Here is a 17,781-nt window from a genome sequence, read left to right on the forward strand (position 1 = left end):
TTACATATATACCACATCTTCTTTGTCCACTAATCTGTTGACGGACACAGGTTGTTTCCATGTCTTGGCAGTTGTAAATAATGCTGCTATGAATATCGGGGTGCATGTATCTTTTTGAATTAGTGTTTTGGGGTTTTTTTGGATATATGCCCAGGAACGGAATTTCTGGGTCATGTGGTGGTTCTATTTTTAGTATTTTGAGGAACCTCCATACTGTTCTCCATAGTGGCTGCACAAATTTACATTCCCACCAACAGTGCAGAGGATTCCCTTTTCTCCACATCCTCGCCAGCATTTGTTGTTTGTGTTCTTTTTGATGATGACCCTCTGACAAGGTGTATTACTCTTACTGACAGAAAATAAGAAATGTTACCTTTTTTCCATGTGTGTGTGTCTAGGCATAAAGTCACACCTGCTGAGTGTTTCAGTGAAGTATTATTAGCTACATTTTCTTGGGTTCTAGATTAAACTTAAGTTGAGCTAGTGATGATAATAGCCAATACTACTTCTTCAGGAAGGTATATAGTACAATATAGAAGAGACATAAGCAACTAACTAAGGATTAAGATGGGATGAAGGGCAAGCTTTTTTCTTTAAGAAGGCCGGGTCCTGTCAGTGTTTGTGTGTTGCACAAAGAGGAGACTAGAGATCACTGATGAATCACAGTTTCTGATGAGCACAAAGCAATAAATCTAAAGAACAGGAGGAAGAGTTAGACTTGACCTGAAAGCGAGCGACACTTCTCCCATTAAGAGGGAAGCAAAGAAGGAAGGGTACAAATTCAATTAATTTTTTACCTGGGGTAGAGGAAATTTAAGCACCTGAGAGAAGGAGGTGGATGGTAGTGGAGGGAGAGTGTTCACGAAGAAGAGAGAAACCTGGAAAATCACCTGCAGGGAAAAGAGAAATGAGTGGACTGGGGATATTTAGAATTATACCTAGGTAGCCTTGAGGGTAGGCAATATATTAGCACAGTACACCTCTTAAAGAGAGAGTTTTTTTTGAGAGTGGGAGAGTGATGATCTTAAACCGGAGTGGAAGGCAAAAAATCATGGTGTCAATTATTATTCCCTTTAACCTCATTACATTAACATTACCTACTTATTTTCTGTCCTCCTTAATGGCCAGGCTGTAAAATCTACAGAGATAATGACCATGTCCTTTCATATTTTTGTGTCCTCAGCACCAGAACGGTGTCTTCCTCATAGTAAATGGTGAAAGGAACTGACCTTTTGGGAGCTCTGCCTGGGACGGGGGGATTGGCATTGAGGACAGTTCAGTAGGACAAGGACAAGAAGCAAAGTGGGTTGACGCTACCTCAAGCTGAAATGCAGGCCTCAAGTTGTTCCCATAATAAAGCAGTTAAAGACTCTTGAGCTCTTTAATGCTAGATTGTGTGTTTTGTTTGGGGCCTAATCAGGAATGTGCAGGCTTTGCTTAGGAGTACAAACAGAACAGTGGGGAAAATTTTTAACTGATCTCTCAGTGTATAAACCATTATCCTAGATTATAGTGCGTTTATTGAATTCTGAGTACTTCAGTGTCATCTCTGTGTGTACACTCCCCATCTTTGACTTTTTCTTTTCCCTTTTCCCTGTCATTCTCTCCCCCATCCCTTTTTTCTGTTGTACCTCTCTCTTGTATTTCCTTGCTTTATTATCAACCCTTTCTTTTTCTCTCTCTAAACATTTCTCATTTGTGGGGAAGGGGTAATGTTTATCACATGGGAGTTAAAACAGAAAAATCAAGATGAAGGGAAGAGAGGGAAGTACATTGAGCATGTCTTCCTCTTCCCTGTTATAGAGAAAAATGTTGTGTTTGATTATGCATCATTTGTGCAAGACGAACAGTGGGCAGGAATGTAGGTATTTCAGGGTCAAGGGCAGTACTGAGCCTAACACAAACACACTTGGCCTTTCATTCTAGCTTTGCCATTTATGATCTGTGTCATTTATGGCAAGTTCTTTATCCTTTCTAAGTCTCAACTTTCTTGTTTCTAAAATGGGAAAGTTATTATCTAACTGTGGTAAGCAGAAATGTAGCCCTCATGATTTTTGCTCCCTGGCGTTACACCCTTTTATATGACAAAAGGGACTTTGTGGGTATAATTAAGGTGACTAATATGTTGAGTTCAAGATTGGGAGATTATCCTGAATCATCTAGGTTGGGCCTCTGTACTCACGTGGAGCCTTAAAAGAAAAAGGCAAAGGAGTGAGTCAGAGGGATTTGAAGCCTGAGAAGCGTTTGATGTGCTGTTGCTGGCTTGAAGATGGAGGGGCCACATGGAAAACAAGAGAAGGAATGAGTTCCGGCAATGATCAGTTATCTTTCTAGAGGACCTGGAGTGCAAGTTGAGGACTGTAGCCCCAGTCAATACTTTGATTTCAGCCACTGAGATGCCGAGCAGAAAATCCAGCCACGTCATGCTATGCTTCTGACCTACAGAAACGATGAGCTAATCACTTTGTGTTGTTGAAAGGTGCTGCGTTTGTGGTAATTTGTTGTAACAGCAATGAAAACTAACACGAATGCCAATAACATTGCAAGAGTTAAAGGAACTGACACAGGGATTAGGGCTGTAGGGAGTCCATAAATCACATCCCTTTCATCTCTAAATATAGAAACGACTGAGAAATAAGACATGAAAGACAAATGGAAAATGAAATGCTAGTATTATTACTGATAAAGGCTGAATTGGATGATCTGACCTCAATGTGTGGCCACCACGGGCTTTCTAATACTTCACTCAGGAAATAAATTCACACTTTTAGTTATCCACTCAGTAGAATGATCTTAGCCCCTAGCCACCCACCCCCGCTTTGTAGGCACAGACCATTTAACCACGCAGTTGAGATCAGAGTAGCTCTCTCCAAAAGTAGGTAGACCTGCGAGACAGAGGCCCCATGTTTTTTGGGCTGAGCATGATTATTTCCTCCTTACAAACTTACTAATCCTATAAGTCATACTTGTCCAATGGGCAGAAGGAGATTAGAAGGGCTATTCTGACTAAAATACTTCCACACTGAAAGACAGCTCAGGAACATGAGATCCTTGACAAAGAATCTGGCACGAAATAAATGCCTCCTATATAGCTGCCAAAAGTTGGCAATGATCTGGCTTTCCTGACACATCCCATTCCAGGATGGCTCTTCTTCCAGAATCTGACGCTACTGTCTGCACTGAGTCAAGGCCCAGAGGTCTTCATTTTGGTGCCCGGCTGAGGTTGACATCTCTTGCTTGTACGCCGACATGTAACTGCCCAGCTCCTGTTCTGCTGCCCTTTTGCACTGGCTGATTGAATCTCATGATCTTGGGGCCATCAGATTCTCCATGCTTCTGTGAGTATTAACTTATGAAATATCTAATGCAGTCACTGTGGGTGGGCTTTCAGTAAAGAGAGACAGAGTAGGGCTCTCTTCTCTCCCCATTCCAGATTTCCTGCATCCACCCTGGGAACTCCAAAGATCTCCCACTGAACTTTACTGTTCTTGGAATTAATACAATAGTGGCAGCCTTTTCCTAATTTTAAGAGGCTAATGAAACTGATAAATCAAATTTTATATGTTTAACCCTTTTTCTTAAAACCCTGCTAAGGATATGTCCTAATCTAGTAAGCACAGAATCATTGGACAAAATCATTGCTGTAATTTCATGGTTAATATTAATCAATAATTCATGGTGCTACACAATGAGTGTGATTTCTATGTCTTTTGTCAAAACAAATTTGATTAAAAAAATGATATAACATAGAAGTGATATTGGTGGGAATTTCAGATTAGGTACGAAACGGTGTAGGTGCAGTTCTCTGGTGAAGGATTCTGAGGAAGGAGCCTCAGAAACCACAAACTTAAATAGTCACTAACTTTAAATCTAGGCTGGCTCTGACTGTAATACTATTTTATGCTCCTCTTTCCCAGCCAATTAAAATTCCAGCAATTACATGGCATTCCAGTTGGCTATTTTTGCTATCTGTGTAAAGGCAGGCAATCATCTTAGAGTCATAGGATTTGGAAGAGAAGTGAGAATAGTACAAACTCCACTTAGCTAAATCAAATGCATTTTTTTGAGCTTCATAAAAAGAAAAATGTATACTTATGTCATGCCACTATCAAGATGCAGGGTCAATTCCAAAATGTTTGTGGATATTGGTATGTTCATTAAAAAAATCTTTTTTTCTTGCCACATGTCTGCAAAATACCTGTGAAAAATTTATGGGATCTGTGACAGGTTATTTAACTTCTCTGTGCCTCAGCTTCCTCATCTGAAAAAAATCAATTTCATAGAGTGTTTTTGGGTATTTAATAAATCTTTCTTTTCCTCTCTCTCCCTACACACACACACACACACACACACACACACACACACGCAGCTTAGAATAAAGCCAAATACATAAAACTATATAAACTACTGTTGTTTTTCTTGTTATCTCTTAACACTATTTAAATTGAATGTCATATTTATATAGTATTTACCAGTATTTTCTGTTTGTGAAGTGCTTTTATATTGATAGTTTACAAAATCTAATCTTGTCTTACATAATCAGGCCAGGTAGAATTATATCTATTGAACAGATGAAAAAATTGAATCCTTAAATTATAAGGATTAAATTATAATTAAAACTATAATTAAAATTATAATTATAAGAATATATAATTATAAGAGTAAAAAAAGTTAGATTCGGGATTAAAACTTATATTTTCAAGCTCCAGCCAGGATTATTGTTATTATACAGCTATAATGAAAACTATATGAATCTTAGAACAAATGTTTTGAGGTTTTTTTCTTCTACACAGAAGTTCTACTCAGAATAATAAATGTACAATTATTTTCAAAAGAGAAAAATTTAATTTCAATTTGCTCTGAAGATGTTTCCTTCTCAGTAGTCAATATTTTTGATAGAGTAAAAGGAAACACATTTCTGTGTTCTCTGAGACACTGAAGCAGTAAATATTTATTTTTGAACTTAAAACAGGACTCCTTGGCACTTGGTTGCTAACGAAAATGTTTACCAATCCCCAAGCTAAGAAGAAGGATTCTTTTGAGGAGAATTTAAGTTGTCTCAGTAGAGCAGTGATTAGACTGACCTTTGCAAAATGCTCTAAAGTTGATTATAAGAAGCTAGACACTTCAACAAAATAAATAAATAAGCTTTAAATGGTAGCAGGAAATTCACACTAAGGCACAGACACATCAGAGCAAATTGAACACTGAAGGCCAAAGAAATCACATGTTGTTCAAGAAATCAGTCAGTGAGGTAAATATGAAGTACACGATGAGACAGGGGACCATCCAGATGTGGCTCTTTTCTTTCAAAGCCAAATAGACACAGATGTGTTCACTAAATAGAATCCTACTTCCTTAGATCTGTTTAACAGGATTCTGTTTAGCTTGTAAAAAAATTGCAGATTCCCGGGCTTCTCCCATACTTTACTTTTTGGTAAGTGTGGTCTCTGAGACCCCACTTTTCACCTACACAGTATCAGATTCTAAGAATACTAAGTTTAAGAATAGCTGCTCAAAAAAAAAAAAAAAAAGAATAGCTGCTCTAGCTTTGGCTTCAAACTTCTCTTAATAATTTTTGCATCCTGAGGGGAGGTTCTGAATTGGAAGAAAAGTGTAAGGCACCTTGGTACTTGGGGCTATGGTTGGGGGGACCGTGCACCTTGGGAAGCCAGCAGAGACTTTCACTGAAGGGGTTAACAGGGCTGAGCAGAGTTAGCTTGGAGGGAGTTTGGACACCAAGGAAAAAAGATTAAATATTTCCTGGGTCAGTGGTAATCACATTTCTGGCTTTTGAGTGTTAGAACCAAATTCTGGCTATTCTAAGCAAAAAAAGAAATTTTATTAGAGGGGCGTTGGAGGCTCTAAAAATTCATGACAGCCTGGAGGATTTGATTTGGGAAACGGGCAAAGACCAAGGGAGCTCTAGAAAGCTAGTTGATGGAAGTAGGACAAGGTTTATGCAGCAGTAAGAGGCTGGTTCCGACTGCCACTTAACGTCAAAGCGGCCAGTCCTAAATCATGTGCTATCTCCCGGCTATGCTGGAATGGAGTGAGATACATCACCCCCTTTGGTATCTATGGGCTGGCACTATCTTACATCAAAGCTGCACAAATGAGGGCTTTGACAACAGGGAGATAAGGTGCTCATAGGAAGTAGAAACTTAAATGCTAGGCAACAACAAGAAAAAACAGCATTAAATATCTACCATGAGCTCCAGTGGGATGGTCATTTGAGGCCACCTACATCCCACTGAGCTGAGTTTAATAACCGTTGATGGTAGAGAGCATACTTTTCCCGGCCCTTCCTAATTTACCCCTGCTCCCATTCGCTTTTGGACTCACATATCTCTGATATATTTTTGTAATCAGAACCTTCTCCTTCCTTGTGCTCAATATCTTGCCAAATACAGCCAGTCAGTGTTTCCCACTTATTACCTGCTAGGATTATGTAATTTTCTGAACAGGTTTGAACAGATTGAATGCAACCTGGCTCACTTCCGTTATTGAATACTATCTGCTTTTGTTAGCAGTACCTTCTAAGGACAGATATTGTCCAAAAATAAATTGTCCAAATTCTCTGTTTTGCTTCCTGGGCTACTGCAATAGCTGTAGTTTTCAGCAGGAGTACACATTCAGCACATAAATGACATAAAACTGGAATATTTTATATTTTGTTAAATGTGAGTCAAATTTGTTTAAGATTGTACGTCCAGCTAGCTCATATCAAATGGATCAATCAAATATTTACCAAATTCCACCTCGGTTGCCTATTAATCTTTTAGACCTTATTCTAAATGAAATTCTAATTTAGTGGTGAGATAAAAATAATTATGACACACATTTTAATAATACAATATTGCACTCTATGATAATCTTTGTAAACACAAGAGAAACCTTCATATAGCAAGTGAGACCTGACTTTAATCTTGAAGAACAAAGGGGATCTATATATATAGGCATGCCTCGGAGATACAGTAGATTCGGTTCCAGACCACCACAATAAAGCAAATATTGCAATATAGTGAGTCACACGAATTTTTTTTTCCCAATGCATTTAAAAGTTATGTTTACACTATAGTGTAGTCTATTAAGGATGCAATAGCATTATATCTATAAAACAATGTACATACCTTAATTAAAAAATACTTCATTGCTAAAAAGTGTTGATCATTATCTGAGCCTTTAGCCAGTCATAATCTTTTTTAAAATTAATTAATTAATTTTTGGCAGCATTGGGTCTTCATTGCTGTGCACAGGGTTTCTCTAGTTGCGGCGAGCGGGGGCTACTCTTTGTTGCGGTGCACGGGCTTTTCATTATGGTGGCTTCTCTTGTTGCGGAGCATGGGCTCTAGGTGCGTGGGCTTCAGTAGTTGTGACGTGCAGTCTCAGTAGTTGTGGCTCGCGGGCTTAGTTGCTCCGCGGCATGTGGGACCTTCCCGGACCAGGGCTTGAACTCATGTGCCCTATATTGGCAGGCGGATTCTTAACCACTGCCCCACCAGGGAAGCCCAATCTCTTTGCAACAATAACATCAAATATCACTAATCACAGATCACCATAACAAATATAATAACAGTGAAAAAGTTTGAAATATTCTAAGAACTACCAAGATGTGACACAGACACACAAAGTGAGCAAGTGCTTTTGGAAAAATGGTGCCGACAGATTTGCTTGATACAGGGTTGCCACAAACCTTCAATTTGTTAACAGCATATTATCTGCAAAAACTGCCCAATAAAGCGAAGCCCAATAAAATGAATTGTGCCTAGTTGCTGAAAGTAGCTGAAAGGGAGTAAATCAGACTTGGGAAAGCTATGCTGTGTTCTTCATATAGAGACAAAATTGCCCTGGTTAATGCATTTGTAATTTAGGCATTGTTTCAGCCTTATTGTTTCCTTGTCTAATAAACTGGTCTACCCAGTTGTAATGAAACTTCCTCTTATCCTAGAAGATTTTTCCCTCTGGTCTGTCTCCTTGCATATATACCTTTGGAATGTTTGGTAGTCATTTGATTACCGATGTTGAATGTGGGATGCTCTGTAGCCAACACCTTTGGTGCTAAGATGTCAACAGAACAAGGGTCTACCTAGAAACTTCTTGATGATCATTAACAGATATTAAAAGCCACTTTATTCCAAAACTCATAATGTTTTTCCAGAACCTACCTCTGAAATAGGAGCAATGGGAGAACTGATATGCTGCCTTCCCCCTTCTCCATGGAGGGAACAGAGTAATCTTGACATGAAAATTGGATGTCAACCCCGTGCTAAAATCCTCTAGTGGCCTCTCATTTTACTTTCAATAAAATGCAAATTCCATACTTTGGTCTACAAGGTCTGGAAGCTTGGTCCCTGCCTCCTTCGAACTTGTGCAATTTTCTCCCTTCCTCACTATGCTGCAACCACACAGTACCCTCTTATTACCCCGATATACCAATATCCTTTCAACCTCATGAGTTTTGTTCTTGTTGGTCCCGCTCTCTAGAATCCTCTTTCCTGGGCTCCTGAAATGCTGTGTCTTTTTATCAGGCCTCAGCTCACATTGCACAATATCAGAAAATCTGCCCTGATGACTCAGTCTATAGTTGTCTCTCGTTTGTCCAATTTACTGTCAGATCATCCTGTTTTTTTTTTTTTTTTTTTTTTGCGGTACGCGGGCCTCTCACTGTTGTGGCCTCTCCCGTTGCAGAGCACAGGCTCCGGACGCGCAGGCTCAGCGGCCACGGCTCAAGGGCCCAGCTGCTCCGCGGCAGGTGGGATCTTCCCAGACCGGGGCGCGAACCCGCGTCCCCTGCATCGGCAGGCGGACTCTCAACCACTGTGCCACCAGGGAAGCCCAAGATAGCAATATTTATGAAGCGTAACCTGTCCGTTATAAATTGGGCAAATTCCAAACAGGAGGAAAGAGAGGTTAGAAGGATACTTAAGATACACAATTATTGCTTCTATGCCTGCCAAGAAGCTAATTGCTTTTACTTTGATAAGTCTACATTTTAATATAGGTTTGAGATCCTTTGCCAGAAGAACATAGATTTTTCTCTTAACCGCATAAATTATTGGCATTTTGTTACTTAGAGAAAAAGCAAAATGATAGCTCTTCACAACTATGTAGAGAGAGAATAATAGCAGATGTGTTGGTCTGAATTATTTTTTTCTTCTTTTCTTTCCTTCTTTCTCTTTCGCATATTCCATCTCCCATCCTCATTGTCTTTCTCTTTAAAAAGACATTTATTTTAGAGAGTTTTTAATGTGTGTTCAACAAGATGCTAGATGCCGTGGGGATACATGAGAAGAAGAAATCTAGACTCAGTTTAGGAATTTGGAGGAGGAAGTGATGAGTGTGGGCAGGAGATAGAAGGAGCCACAAATGTGTGACTGACTACAGGTCAGCTTTGACTCACTCACAGGCGCCTTTCACTTTTTAAAGGCAATGATTTCTCTCATCTCCTCCCAGTTTGAATTTATTAGCCCCAGGAAACTACACCTCAGAATAGTTTAGAAGAGAGAGGAGACAGAATTTACCTACTCAGTTTCCTCCCATCTCTCGATTCCCATTAGTCAAGAGGATACAACGCCCTGCTTTACTGGATGTTATTGTTCAGCTCCTTGGTGGTCAATAAAGAACAAATCCCACACCCCATTTTTTTCATTGAGGTTTGCAAGTGGACGGGGATTGGTTTGTGGGACTTGAGAGGCGTGAAGGTCTAAGACTTCACCTTGACCTTCAGCCAGCTGAGGAAACTTGGCAAGGGCATTGGCAAAGGCAGCAGCAGTGTAGCCCACAAGGAAGAAAGCATCTCTGTAAATAAAGAGGTGGCCAAGGGAATTTGAGGAAGCACAGAAGATTTTTGTCTAATGATGCAGTAGTGAGTGATTAGGACACTGGATATATGAGTCTAGTTTAGAAGAGTGGTCTGATCTGGAGATAGGTATCTTGGAGTTATCAGCCTATAGATGCTGTTTAAAGCCGTGAGCCATCTGTGATAATTAAGAAGGTGAATGTAGCGGAAGAAGAGAGTAGCAGCAGGGGCTGAGCCTGGGGCTACTCCAACCTTACAGGGTCAGGAAAGAGAGAAAACAACAGTGAAGATTTAGGAGTGAATAGTGACAAAGGAGAAAAAACAATAGAAAGTGATGTCCTTGAAGGCCAATAAACAAGTTACATTAAGGAAGAGCAACCTTTAAGTGTTTACTTTGACATGCATGAGTAGATCGCTAAAGGAGGTACCTAGAAACAGAAATACTAAGTTATAGAGCATGCACCTTTCATATTTTAAAAGACAGTCTCCAATTGTCCTGAAAACTGGCTGCCCCAATGTAAACATCAGAACTCTGAGAGTTTATGTTTCCCAAAACTTAAGCGATCTTTAAACCATTTTAAATGTTTTCCTAATTTGATGAGTGAAATATGACACATTTCTGTTCTTTCAAATTGCATTTGTTTAGTGTTTTGATAATTTTTAATATATTTTTAAGCCAATTTTTTCATTTTTTGAAAAACTGTCTTTTTCCAGTGTCCCACTTAGTTGTTTGCGCCTTTCTTGTTGACTTGTATTCTTTATGCTACATACTAGTCCTTTATTTTGTAATATGTATTTTATATATTTATAATATTTTATTTATATTTATACATAACTATTTCTTCCAGTTTTTCTCCACCTGTTAATTTTGTTGATGCTGTCTTTCGTCAAATGATTATTAGTACTTTGAGATAGCCAGAACATTTGGCAACCTTTTTTTTGACTAATTTTACCTTGGAAAAATGTTTCATTAAAAGGCTTCCCTAGCTCAGTATCATAGAGACAGTTTTCTTTATTAAAAAGTCATGTTTCTGTTTTTATTTAGGTCTGTTCTCCATCTGGAATTTGTGTTTGAGGTAAGTAATAACATATATACATTCCATTTAAATCTATTTCTGTGGAGAACCAGAGCCAATATTAATTAGTTGGTCACTCCAACTGCTAAATTGTCATATAACCTCCAAATATATCAAATTCCCACTTACGCTTGATCTTCAGAATTTTCTATTCTGTTTGCCTTTACTACCTTGAAACTCCCTGATGCCTTCTGTGTTGAGGGTCCACAAGACCACCCTCATGTTTGATGATTTGCTAGAAAGACTCAGAGAACTCAGAAAAGCTGTTATATTCATAGTTACAGTTTATCACACCGAAAGGATACAGATTAAACTTAGTCAAGACAAAAGGTGAAAAGGGCAGGGTCAAGGAGAGATTAGGAACAAGCTTCCAGCTGTTCTGCTTCCTAGAGTCCTTGAACAGCATTTAATTTCCCAGCAACATATGTGACAAGTCCTATGAAGTATTGCCAAACAGCGAATCTCACATGAGCCTTGGTGTCAAGGTTTCTATTAAGGGTCAGTCAGGTAGGCATGGCTGACTGCCCAAGTGGCTGACCTCGGTTACTCAGTTTCCAGCAACTCCGGAGGTCAAACTGATACAGTGAGGTCCGAGTTCCCACCATAAGTCACTTTATAGCATGAACTATATCTGGCATGCCCCAAGGCCTCATGTATCAAATACACTCTTAACAGACAGGATATTCTAAAGATTTATCACTCAGGAACTAGTTGAGGGCCAATCCTTTCTCTGGAATGTGAAAGTTTTGAACATTCCAAGCCTGCTGATTAACCCTTTACTGCAATTTTCAAACGGATACTTTTTTTTTTCATTTTGAATTTTGTCTATATTTTTAAGTTTTCCTTGGTTGGAAGGTTGGTCTGAAGCCATTAGTGAGCAATTGCAGAAGCAGAACTCTCAGCAATTACCCTCAGTAATTTGGAAGTATTGCTCTATTGATGTCATGTATCTAATAAACCTGATAAAATAGCTCATGAAAATTGATTTTTACACTTTATTACATTGTTTTTTCCCCTCTGATGGCTTTTGAAGTTTTGCTTTATCCTTAACATGTGGAAGTTGCTTTGCAATGTGTTCAGGTGTGAAGTTTTATTTGTTTCTTGCTTTTTAAATTTGTTATGATATTGCTTTGCATTAAGTGGACTTTTGTAATATGTAGAATCATATATTTCCATAATTCTGAGGTATTATTTCTTCAAATATTGGCTTTCTTTTATTTTCTCTATTACTTTTTTCTGGAATTAAATTGAAAAGAAAATTTGAACTTCTGGATTTACTCTCCATGCTTCTGAACGTCACTTTGATACTTTCTCGAGTCGACTCTTGTTTTCTTTTTCCTTTAGTTTTATTTTCACACATTAAAAAATGAAATATACTCTACAAATGGTTTTTCATAGCAGATTACACGTGGGTCCGTTCAGACCTGCTCTCTAGGTGTTGCTGGCCTCCGAGGGGCCGCCCAGCTGTTATTCAGGTGGCCAATGGGTTGATTCGGATGCAGAAGCATGCAGCCCTCAGCATGGAAGGTTCCATCCTCTCTGGTCTTAAATTAGGTTAAATGGCATCGGTGTCCGTATTTACAGACTTGAAGCGTGGCGATCCTGAGCAGTTCTGATCCTGAGTAACTGTAGGTGTCCTGTTCACCATCCACTCGCTCCAAATATTCTTTCGCGATCAGAATGTCAATGCATTTCTTAATTACTGGGATCCGAGGCTTGAATATTGAGGAGAGCTGAGTCAGTACTTCTCCAAGTAACTGCTGGTGTTTTAGAACCTTCCTCATTTTCATAATTCTCACGAGAGCCGCCTGGATCAATAGTTTACGATCTGCCTCGGTGTTTCTGTGTGTGGTTTCTTGTTCCTGCTTCTGTTCCATTTTCATTGGCACATTGATATTAACCCTTAATTTCTTGTTTCTATAACCAAGATATAATTTTATTAAGGTATCTTGCTTCAATTCCATCTCATCAACAGGTGTATTTTCATCTTCCAAGACCAGTAACTTCAACTTCAATAAGATCTGTAGCACTTGTGCAAAAATGTCAGTTTTGATCTGGGTGCTGTCCATCAGCTGCTGCACGGCGTGAGCGTCTTCCGTGTTGTACCGGAGCAGGATGGCCATCTGGAATGTAGATGCCTGCAAGGTGTATCTGTTTTTGAAGCAGTTTGTTACTAATTCTCCTTCAGACAGTTGATATAACCACGTCAATTTTCTGCCACTGTGACGGCTGGCGTAAAACGCCGTCAAGCGCTGATAACTCCGTTCCAGCTCTGACGGCAAGGCAAACGTACCGGACTGCTGAGAAGGCCATGATCTGGAGCTCAGAACTTGAATACTGAAATCCAAGCCCAGCGGCTCTGAATTTGTCGGGTGCTTTTTGAACCACTCATTCAAATATTTGCTTGCACCAATGTCTTGAAACATCCGCTGAAGTTTAGAGGTATACTCAAAACCGCAAGCTTGCTTTAACTTAGAGATCATGCTTGCTTCGGCGTCATCACTCGCACTGTTCTGATGAACAAACCTTTTTGCCAGCATCTTTGCGTAGAACTTCTGAAACACGTCCCTGTCCTCTATATATTTGAAGACCGCTATCACTTGGTTGAGCGTGTCTTCTAGTTCTGCTTCTTCTGGGTTCTTGGACCTCTTCTTCAACAAGGAGTCACAGTATCCAGCCAGCAACTCGGAAGATTTACTGGACGACTGAGCCATTTTGGTAACTGCATTGTTGTTTATGAAGCGACCGCAAGCCTTGTCCAGCACAGCCACGAAGCCAGCATTGTTGCTGAATGCCAACATCACCAGGGCGTTGTATTTTTTATGAACATCCAACACTGTCTGTATATACATTTTGGGGTCACTTAAAGCAGCTTCTCCACGCTTTTCAATTGCCGCAATACACTGATTATGAATGTGTGTCTCCAGGAGTGTTTTCAATTCTCCCAGGCCATCCTGGATTCCAGATACAAGATTATACATGCGACCCAAATCTTCACTTTTGTTGGCATCCAATAAATTCTGAAATTCCCTGTGGAAGATCTCCAAGTGTTTCTCAATGAGCACCTGCCTGCACTTCCTGGCTAGCTCTTCTTGGGTGTTCTCATCAAGGTACTGGCCTCTCCGCTGCTCCTCCAGCAGACGAGTCTCTGCCTTCTTCATATATTCAGTAACTGGGTTCTGCTGCAAGAATTTGGTACTCTCTCTGGTATAAAATCTCTCTGTGTCAGCCAAAAACCGAGACTCAAAGGATTCTTTGTACACCTTTAGCCTAGGGCCCATCGCCAAGGCATCGTCTTCGTTCAGCCCCAGTTCCACGTAAGATTGTGGTTTCACCATTAGTCTTGTATTGATGGTTTCACCATTTCTTTCCTTTTCAATCAGCAGCATCTGTTACCTGTTTATTCAATGGCCTGAAAAGACAATCTCTCCAAGTCACCAATGCAAGAGAATAGATTTGGTAGATTCCTTTTCGTCCTCCGTAATATTCGCAGAGAACCCAATATCTATTGAGGTAGGCACAAATGCCATTCAGCACTTTACTTGAAAACCGGTAATCTTCCCATTGTTGAGTGTAGAACTTCAGTACACTCTCATCTAGCAAATCTTCTCCGTCCTTAAGAAGATTTGTCAAGTAATTCTTCAAAAATTCTTTAAGCTGTTTGTACAATTCCAAGCCAACTAACTGAACTCCCTCCAGCGTCTCCCCCTTTTTTGATTTAGAAGGAGGGACACCAGCCTCTTGAGCTTGGTTTGACTGGTGCACACTCGTGCAGTAGTTATAAACATGAGTGTAGAGTTCCATGTATCTGGATTTCACCATGCTTTGTCTGGTATACACTTGCTGGATTCCAGCTCTGAGGTCATCCCCGGTCTGGTCAGGGCCAATCTGCTTCAGTCCATGGGGATTCTGGCTCCTGTTGGATGACATTGTGAGTGATATTCTGAAGTCGTCCAACACAGCAATCCTTATTCAAGGTACAGCTAATTCTCCATTAGATGAAAATTTAAAATATCATTCCAGATTTATTCACAGCAGCTCAGAAAGGATGTCCTTTAAATTTAGAGAGTGAAATCTCATTGCAGGCAAACCTGGAAAGGGACATGCAAGTAAAGCAAACACCAAAGTGATTCCAGCACTGAACTGAGTGAGCAGAAACATCTTGCTCAGAAGCAAGCTCACTGCTTCTATTGTCCTTTGTCTTCATAAGGTAATCCACTGCATTATTTGCATTATATATTTCCGTAACATGTTATGGAAAAACCGAAGCGAACTTTTTGGCCAACCCAAAAAATACACGTGCACCTGCATTTCGCGAGTGCCTAAATGGCTCCGGCGACGTCTCTACATGGTCGTTGCTCCTGGCCCCAGTTAAATCCCCGTTCTACCAAGGTCTTGCAGTGTCCCTCAGCCTTCGGGGCTGCCCTGCCTGGAGTTGCATGCAACACGGCTCCCTCCTCCTCCCTGCCCACTCGCCCAACTCTTGTTATTCTTGGTAGTTATAGTCTATAAAGTCTCTGGGAACCTTGAATGAGCAAATACTGAGCAATTATTCTTGGGGGGAAAGATGCACGTTTCATGTATACGAACTATTTTGTTCTTTAGCTAGTTTCAGTTTGTTATTTAACCTGACTATAATGAGTTTCTTTTTTACTAATTTCAAACAAGTTGCCATTTCTATGATCTCTAACTTCTTTTTCCACAGTACATTTTTATTTTATAGCTATTTACTTTTGTGTCATGGGTGTATTTTATTTATCTCTTTGTAAATAGTAACTATATGTATTCCAACTCCTTTTGATATTTTTATATTATCTCTAAGTTATTGGGTATAAATTCTTTGATTCATGAATTTGTTGCCTCCTTTTCCAGCATTTCTCAGATGCCTGATGATTCTTAGTTTTGATTCTACGTCCTCAATTATGACCACCTGTTGACACCATGGCCTTTCCTTGCAGTCACGTTCTTGGTGATGTCATTGGTTTAAGTCTAGGAGTAGTGGCAGCCTTGGTTCATTGCTTCACTGATATCAGAACATTTTATCCCATTTCCCCCTCTTAATATAGTTATATATTAATACTTATTTACTTTTATAAACTTTCTACAGTATCTGTATTAAACATAAACCAGAATGTCGGTTTTGAATAGGAGCCAGAAATTTTGGCGTGCATGTTCAGTCCATCTTGAAACTAGAAGTTCCATTGTGTTGTTAGAACTTGACAGAAGATACAGCCATGGGAATAAATCTCCCTGACAGAACCTAGACCATAAAAAAAGTGCAGGCATAATCAAACAGTATCTCAGAATGGAAGGGGTCAAGGGAGTAAACGCTCTGGACTCCTTCCTTCCTCTCATATCCTGCCAGTGCCTTTTTGGACCAGATCCAATCATAAACCAGAGAGTAGGTGAGCACAGGAATGCAATCCATTGAAAATTTTAAAGCAGCAGCTAGAGGAAAAGTTAAATGGAGAAAAACCAGTACATCAAACTAGTTTTAAGGACTAGTTGCCCACATCCTGCCTTAATGCATACAATACAGTGTTCAATTGATTATGAATTTATAATTGAGGGCCAACTTATGTTAGCCAAAAGTAATGTGCCTGTTATAGTATAATGTATACCTCCAATTGTGCTTTTTTCCTTAGTTAAAATTTTCATGAATTTATCAACATCCATAATTTAGAATATATATTTATATATAAAGATATCAATTTTACACATAAATATATATTTTGTTAGAAGTAAACATTAATAAATTACATACATAAACACACAACTATTTTATCTTAGTGTCTTATCTAAGAAGTTATATATATATTGAAGTCCACTAGTGATCTGAAAATCAAGAGATTGGGACTGGGGATGCTCCGAACAGAATAATTTAAATTTCTTTTCTTATTAGGCCTTCTTAGTGAATCACTTATTTCTTTTTAAAGACAGGAAAGCAGAGGAGTTAAGGCAAATATTTGCCATGCTCAACAAACAATGTTCTGATGTGTGAATTGATTCTAATCAGGACAGCCGACGTCAGCTAAATTAATACACCATTAGGCAGAAAATAGACGTATCATCAGGAATACAACCTCCTAATTTGCTGATCATGGTTGAACACTAGCCAGTAGGTAGTAACTAATGGCACCACAAACAGATGTTAACTGAACTATATTAAGTAGACACTGTGCAATTCTTTTTCTTTTCAACCCTATACTTGATGGTAATATATCATCTTTGGGTTTTCTTATTATTACTAAGTTTATAACAAATATTATTATGATAAAAATTACATAAAACATATTTTCCCTGAATCAAATTTGCTCCAAAATCTTTTCATTTTTTAACTGTAATGCAATATAAGTGACTCATTTCCTCAAATTAGCTTAATTTCAATTTAGTGAATATTTATAGATGCACCATGTGCCAGGCACTGTGGTAGGGACTGGGAAAATGAGGATGAAAAATCACGTTTACTATGTGCTCAAAGAGTCATTATATGCTAGAGGAAGAAGTCATGTAAATGAATAATAATGTGCAGGACAATAGGTAGAGCAAAGTCCATAGATGAAATAGGTGACATTGTAATAAGTCAGAGAGAATGTGATTGTATCTGAGAGGTTTATAGGTCCCTTAGAGAAGTTGGGATCTGAATTGTGTTTTTTTGGTTTTTTGTGTGGTTTTTTTTGCGGTACGCGCGCCTCTCACTGTTGTGGCCTCTCCCGTTGCGGAGCACAGGCTCCGGACGGGCAGGCTCAGCGGCCATGGCTCACGGGCCCAGCCACTCCGCGGCATGTGGGATCTTCCCGGACCGGGACGCGAACCCATGTCCCCTGCATCGGCAGGCGGACTCTCAACCACTGCGCCACCAGGGAAGCCCCTGAATTGTGCTTTATAGTAGATTCAATAGCC

The 17,781-nt window shown here is 39.5% G+C and overlaps 1 long non-coding RNA gene and 1 pseudogene across 1 annotated transcript in view; one reads left to right on the forward strand and one right to left on the reverse strand.

Moving 5' to 3' along the window:
- Positions 1 to 3,161: 3,161 nt before the first annotated feature.
- The window catches only part of LOC137228925 (uncharacterized), a 76,951-nt gene continuing 62,331 nt past the window's right edge, over positions 3,162 to 17,781 (forward strand). Inside the window, exons 1-2 of the long non-coding RNA XR_010945409.1 lie at positions 3,162 to 3,338; positions 10,848 to 10,878. This is a non-coding gene — a long non-coding RNA (uncharacterized lncRNA). The remainder of the gene's footprint in view (positions 3,339 to 10,847; positions 10,879 to 17,781) is intronic.
- On the reverse strand, positions 12,351 to 14,876 carry LOC137228924 (cullin-1 pseudogene; annotated as a pseudogene).

The sequence above is a fragment of the Pseudorca crassidens genome, chromosome 8 (genome assembly GCF_039906515.1).
Source record: "Pseudorca crassidens isolate mPseCra1 chromosome 8, mPseCra1.hap1, whole genome shotgun sequence".
Taxonomy (NCBI): domain Eukaryota; kingdom Metazoa; phylum Chordata; class Mammalia; order Artiodactyla; family Delphinidae; genus Pseudorca; species Pseudorca crassidens.